General features: G+C 33.2%; 1 long non-coding RNA gene across 2 annotated transcripts; it reads left to right on the top strand.

Moving 5' to 3' along the window:
- Positions 1–473: 473 nt before the first annotated feature.
- LOC122600744 lies at positions 474–5,707 on the top strand. 2 transcript variants are annotated; one of them, XR_006324089.1, is made up of 8 exons: positions 474–699; positions 1,820–1,938; positions 2,054–2,295; positions 2,946–3,039; positions 4,638–4,688; positions 4,999–5,069; positions 5,158–5,268; positions 5,353–5,707. It is a non-coding gene; the product is annotated as an uncharacterized LOC122600744 (long non-coding RNA). The 2 variants fall into 2 exon arrangements; XR_006324088.1 differs by having other exon boundaries at positions 2,941–3,039.
- The last annotated feature ends 488 nt before the right edge of the window (positions 5,708–6,195 follow it).

Below are 6,195 nucleotides of genomic sequence, written 5' to 3'. Positions count from 1 at the left end.
TGCCGTCACCACCGTCGTTACTGCCGCTCGTCACAACCACCCGTCACCGTCACCATTGCCGCCGCCATTACATCATCGCCTCCGCCACCTCCATTATCGCCGCAATGCACGAGTACCTTTTTCTGGTTAGTAACAATAAAAAAAACAACTTTTAACTGAATGCATCAGAGTCATAATTATTAAAGGAATAATCCGTTTCAAAAATAAATATAATAAATTAAGGGAAATGATTCATGTACAACAATTTTTAGCCATAACTGTATGCATTATACAGTTGTATAGTACAACCATATAATGCATATATTTGTTGTGTATGATAAAAATAAGTTGTATCACTTCCCATAGATTAATAGAGTACAAAATTAATATAATAAGAGTGATATAAATATAAATTTAAGAAAATATAATAAATAAAAGAAATACAAGATCAATTTGGGGATAAATAAAAGAAATATAAGATCAGTTTGGGGAAATTATAAGAATCGCCACATTCATTCACGGACCAATTTTATACTGATTTCCAAGCCCGCCTAAATAATTGATGAAATTTTGGCGCTCCGAATTTCACGGCACCAATTCTATATTGATTTTAGAATTTTATTCATGGAAATCAACTTTCACATATCATTTGTGAAATTTTGGCGCTTCGAAAACACCGATTGTGGGTTTTCCATTTTTAGTACATCTCGAACCGAATAGGTAATGGAATTATTATTACTATCATTATCATTATCATTATTATTGTTTTAGGGTTTCTAGACTTGTATACACGTTTAGAATTTGTAGAGGTTTTGATATGTAGATATAGAATTTGTTGTTGTTGGTATAGATGAACAATGATTCAGGGGTTTTGATATAAAATGATTTAGAATTTGTTGTTGTTGTTGTTGTTGATTCAGGGGTTTTGATAAAAATAAATATAAATATAATGTGACTTTCGTATCCGACGGAGGGTTTGTGTAGTCTTGACCTAGTAATGTGACTTTCGTATTAGTTTTCATGGTGCTATGTGTTTTGATATGTAAATATAATGTGATTCATTATGATAAGAATTATTACTTCTGCATGTAGATTGGTGAGGTGTGTATAATAGATTACTCAGGAAAAGTTGCAGTAACTTAGACGGATTAGGTCAGACACCCTATATAACTAACTTTAGAGGTTTGACAACTGTCCTTTAAAGATACAACTAGGCATGTAGTTTTTCCATTGTAATTCAGTACCAACTTATAAGAGGCAACCGTATTATGGCTTATGATGATCATGAAGATGATGTTCTATACAATCTTTAGCACATGAATGAAACACAGATGGGTGTACCGTACCGTTTGAGAAACATAGTTCTATAAAAAAAATATATATGTTGGTATTCCAACCCTTCTCCAAAATATAAGATTACTAGAGTACGTACCGTTTTCATCTATGTAGCTAGCTTATATCGTACCTTGCAGTGTCACATAATAGCGCGCCTTATCCGTCTATGTTTTATATAGTTTCATTAAGGTTTTGGTCTGGCTTGGACGCCCCTCACATGTTGGTCATTATTACCCTTAAAAACTATCAATTATAATTTGTTTGTAACAAGTCTAACAGTTTGAGCTAAAAAATTCAACCAAACAGGTGCCGGTAGGTCAGTCAGGTTAAAAATCATCCAAAATCTATACTACATAAAACATTCTGAATTGCTTTATTTAAAATTACTATCGTGATGCATTAGGCTATATTGATTGTAAGTCTGCATTAGGCTACAACCTTGATGCATCCAATAAACTTGTTTTGTAAATTCCATACTCAAGATTGACATTATATATTTTCATAGGTTTCTGAAAGCAAGAAAAGTCGATATCGAGAAAAGAAAGCATATGCGGGCTGATATGACACAGTGGAGAAAGGATCTCGGTATTAACAAGAAATGATTAATTTCTGAAATAATAAAATGTAAGTGTAACAAGTCCGACTTCTTTATCTCTAATGTGTTTGTTAGTGACTAACTATATGTATCATACGATATTCATTTGTATTCTGTAGTCTTATTAACAATTTGAATTTACAGAGCTGGACGATCTTTTGAAGTATTAATCATGGAGCACAAGAGGCAAGACGTGTTTACATTGCAAGTTACATCCATGGATCATTACACAAAGTATCATATGGGTAATGTACATTTTACTGGCATGTTTTATATGACTGCCATGATTGCCGCCTAACGTGAGACCATATGTGAGCGTCTCATCACCGTCATAGATCGGCGTCGTGTACCACCATTGGAACCTGTCAATGTTTCTTCAATTACCGGTACTGTTTAGACTTCCTTAAAGTTTCCTTAAACTCTTACTCTATCTAATATAAACACATATAATGGATTTGATGTGAATATTACTGATTTGAATCCTATGTTGCCATGTTTGTGTGTCTATATGTTATTCAATCAGATTTGATGTTATTTAGGAAATGTGTGAAAGGTGTTCGATGAAATGTCCAAGAGAAATGAACTCGTATGTTTTGATTCTCAGTGTAATAAGTTATTTTCATAAGAGTTGTAGTTGTATGAAATTAAACGAACAGTTTCCCAATGTAATGCTTACGGAGAATGCAATTAGTTCTGGATAATTCACCTCACACCATGTTTAGATACGCGTTCAAGATTTTTCATTAAAGAAACATTTTCAGGCCAATTATTTGGATGTAGTTCTATATATGCAGTCACTTCATACACAATTTAATTACCCTGGTCTTAAATGGAAATATCTTTTGCAAATGTACTTACAGTATTTGTGGTGAGAGATTAAGCATATTGGTCATATTTTATTATGTACAAATGTTCAGATATTAATTGAATGGTCATGTGAACGAGTTTGCAAATTTACTTTTTTCTTTGCCTCTAAATTATGACTTGCTTCAAGATATTTATTAAGTTAACTTGCTTTCTTGATTGTACAGAGCAGCTTTAAACAAATTTAGTGCTAAGGAGGCATACTTGGCATTGTGGGACTCTCTCGTAGAGGGCGATATACAAAGAACAGTTATATGAATCTAGATGTAAGTTATGACTTGCATATGTAACTCAGATTATTATAGGAAGGGTTGGGACTTGGGATTGGAATTGTGAGTCCACCTAACAAGATGTACACAAGATCAAGATATAACAAGATATAAGGTTAGACAATAATAATCACAAGTTATATCAAGTAACCCGACTGACAAGTAAATTGAAACTAGATGGGACTAGTTAGAATTACGATCCAGATAATGGATAAGAGTAATAAAGTATGGTTGCTTGAAACTATATAAATTACTAAATATAATCAAGTATTATGGCAATGAGTCAAGATGTATTTTTCAATGTATTTTATTTATTTCCAATAAACAAAATACAAGAGTTGTTGCGGAACAAAGATAATCACACTTGTGAAAGTATCTAAACAACCCAGAAATACAAATGATCTATGTAACGAGGAATTACTCGTAAGAGTACTTAGAGTAATATCACACGTTGCAATTGCCAAAGTTCCAAGCAGTTTTGCAAGTGTGAGAAGTCTTATATTTATAGGCAAAGCATGTCTTGATGACCTGGCAAAAAGCCGTACTAAATATGGTTTGATGGATTTGTAGGACAAATCCATAACACGCTTGTTTAAGGTAAAGTATGTCAGTTTCTTGATGTGACATGACATACTTTATTCCCAACCTTTTTGCTAAAACTTTCCCAATCCCATGTTGATAGTAATTAACCGGGTAAAGGTAGTTAAAGCTGCAAAAAGACTTTCCTCGTAATCAGTGAAAAAGTGTTGTAAGTACTTTTTCACTGAGCCTCTTCAGATTCAACTTCAGGTAAGATCTTCTCTGAGCTCTGCTTCTGAGATGATCTTCTTCCTCAGTCTTCAGTCTTTGACTTTCGTCTGAACGTCTTCAGTGTTGGTTGATTCTGAATCTGAAGTGAAGCTTAAGTGAGCTATATTCTGAATGACTTCAGAATCCTGAGCAAGCTTTCTTTACTGAGCTTCAACTATTTTGAACAAATTATACTTAGTCGATTTTCGACCTAACAGGAATACTAAAAACAAATCTCAAGAACGCTACACTTTGGAGGACTACTTGAACAAGCTTAAAATGACAATTCTGCACTAATTTTTAAAGATGGCCAATACATTTGAAATATCTATCACAACATGACTTTGGTAATAGCCATATTCAGCATTCCTTTCTATCCAAAGAGAGTCATTAGCGCTCTTCTTAGATTAGCGGAAACATCCTTATAGAAAGCTTAATAAAAATTACTTGTAACATGTATAACATGTAAGTAGACAAATAAGATTATTAATGATAATACCTTTGGAACATAAAAGTAACTCATGAAATGGCAGGTGCATCCGACCCACTATCGAAGAGTTATATATATTAGTTTTAGTAAATTATATTTTTGAGTTACGTAAGTGATTTAGTGATCAAGTTTTATACAATATTGGGAGTGCTGTTACACCCCATATATGATGTCATTTAAGAATCTAGATCTCAATCTCGCTAGGATATAGATGGTCATCTAGAACGCAATATGCCTGTGATATGAAGGTCATGTTTGTGTTATGCACTTATGCATTATGTCATGCCTAAGCGCCAAAACCTCTCTCGTCATTCAGGTTGCAATATGGGGAAAGATGGTGATGTGGCTCTCTATTTTGGACTATCAGGTACATATACTATACATAAAGCTCTTAGCTTAAATGATTACTGCCATTTGCGATCATTGTAGGGGCAGCTTAGACTAATAAATAAGTTGTTCCGGGATGTCAAACAGGGTAAACAGGTTGAAGGCCACTCAAAGGCTGTTATTCTTACGTAAACGCCACATCATTTATCCATCATTTGTAATAATAGGGTGGGGCTGGGTAACTTGCCATAAAATGCTTAGGGAAAGCATCTTAGTTTTTATATATGTCAATTCAGTGTGCGTTGGGACATGTTGACTAGAATTTTTTTTTATGGGGTTGTATGTTTTAGATAACGTTCATGAAGTGAAAAGGGAAGAGGCTAGCAACAGTAGCGAGTTGAAAGAAAGCCTTTGCAGAAAAGTAAGAATTGATGACACTAACTTTGTTAATATGATTACATTTGTGACAAGTTATTATGATGCTAACTTAATTTAATTGTGAATAATAGCAGATTGAATGGCAAGAGAAGACATACAATCTGAGCAGGATTATAAAATGGACGAGTTGGAAGACAAATTATTAAGACACAGTACCAAGTCATCTCCTGAACAAGCAGAATGTAAAACCTTTTGCTTTAACTGATTTATATATTGTTAGAAGTCTTTGTATTGATGTTTGTAACTAGTTTTGTTTAAAATGATAGAAGCTTCAGAATAGATAGCAAAGGCAATCATTGCTCATTAAGAAATCTGATGACGAAGACGATGTTGGGAATTAAATGAGTAATAACTTTGACCCAGAAGTTTTAGCACCGCTACGAGAGAAAAAGTAATGCAGTCAAAATTAGCAACTATGCTACTAGCCGGAGCAACGAAGATAAGAGGACCGGTTCCTCGTGCAACCTACGAAGACTATTTGTATTGTATTACCTAGTTTGTGGATGTAAATGTATGAAATCTTCTTTATGGAATCTGTTCTTACTTTATCAAATAATTTGCAGTGTATTTTAACTATTTCATGATTGCAAATATATATATATATGATACATTTGAGTTAAATACTGTTAGAAATTTTATAGCATTTTATAATGTGTTGGTGAAAGATGTATAGCAAACAAAAGAAGTGTCCTATGATGTGACATATTAGGACACCAATTATAATATATAGCCATTTTAGGACCCTTTTGTGGGTACTAATAAAGAATAATTGGAAAATCTATCCACTTTTTAGGACCTTAATACGTATAATAGGACTTTGAAATTCGTCCTAATAAACTTATTACAATGTAATTTGTATTAGGACCATTTTCTTGGTATTAAAATAGAAACATTGTTATTCATTAGCGTCCTATAAATTAAGTTTTAAGGACCCCTTATAGGTGTCTCAAAGCATCACAAATAGGTAAACACTTGTTAGAACATTATAAAGTGTCCTAATTTGTTTTTATTAGGACACTATTTAATTTGTTATTAGACACATTACGGGACCCTAAACTTGGTTTCATAATATTATCTGAGATATTATGACGCTTTTTGAGGTCTAAGAC

Source organism: Erigeron canadensis, chromosome 5, assembly GCF_010389155.1.
Source record: "Erigeron canadensis isolate Cc75 chromosome 5, C_canadensis_v1, whole genome shotgun sequence".
Lineage (NCBI taxonomy): Eukaryota > Viridiplantae > Streptophyta > Magnoliopsida > Asterales > Asteraceae > Erigeron > Erigeron canadensis.
The sequence above is the reverse complement of the archived record's forward strand: the minus strand, read 5'-3'. Positions and strand labels throughout refer to the sequence as shown.